We start from the raw sequence: 1,150 nt of genomic DNA on the forward strand, positions 1-1,150 counted from the left end.
ATATATATATATATATATATATATATATATATATATATATACTGCATTATGTATACGTATATACATACATAAGTACGTGTGTAGGTGTGTGCATGTGTATATACATACACACGTGCACACACATATACTACGACTACCACCACGACCCCTACAATTACTACTTAATGACTTCCCCCTGTTGCAGTCACAGCAACAATAACAACAACAACAACAACAGTAGCATCTGCACACACTCTCATCGGCTTTCTTTACCTGTCCACCTTACATCACCTTGCATCCCATTACATCACATCGCTCTCTTCTTGTGTTTATGATTGTTTTATTTTTCTGTCTCCTCTTGGTGTTGTTTGTATTCCTTTTCTTTTCTTTTCTTTTCTCTTCAAATGCCGTTAACACTCCGAACGACGACGTGATGCAACGCCGTCGCTCTATTTACAACGTGGCACTTCTCGCTGGTTGCCGCTTGATGCTGGATGCTGGATGCTGGATGCTGGATGCTTGATGCTGGATGGATGCTGGACTTCAACAGCTGACATCTTGCCATTGTTGAATCAACACCAGAACCAGTGAAACGCAACAGCTTCAACAACAAAAACAACAGCAACAGCAACATACCAGCTGCCTCGGCAGTAGAAGCAGCAGCAGCAGCAGCAGCAGCAACAACAATACTATCAAAGTAACATCCCCAGCTGCAGCAGTAACAGCACAACAGCAACATCAACAGAAATCACTGTTGCAACTAATACTAAAACAGCTGCTTACTACTACTACTACTACTGGTGGTGGTGGTGGTGGTGGTGGTTGTACTAGTAGGGGCAGCAGCAGTAGTAGCATCACTATCAACAGCAGCAGCTGTGCAATCAGTTATTCTTACAGCTATCTTATTTAGAGAGAAAGAGAGAGAGAGAGAGAGAGAGAGCGAGAAACAGACAGACAGACACAAAGACAGTGACAGACAGACAGATAGACAGACAGATAGAGGGGAGCGGCCCATAAACACTGCACCTACCCCATTTTCTGTTAGTGGTGTAACTTTTCAGAAGTTGGTGCAAGATTCTCTTGCCCATGACAGTGCTACTACTACTACTACTACTACTACGAAGAAGAAGAAGAAGAAGAAGAAGGAGAAGGAGAAGGAGGAGGAGGAGGA

This window comes from Octopus bimaculoides, chromosome 19, assembly GCF_001194135.2.
Source record: "Octopus bimaculoides isolate UCB-OBI-ISO-001 chromosome 19, ASM119413v2, whole genome shotgun sequence".
NCBI classification, from domain to species: Eukaryota; Metazoa; Mollusca; class Cephalopoda; order Octopoda; family Octopodidae; genus Octopus; species Octopus bimaculoides.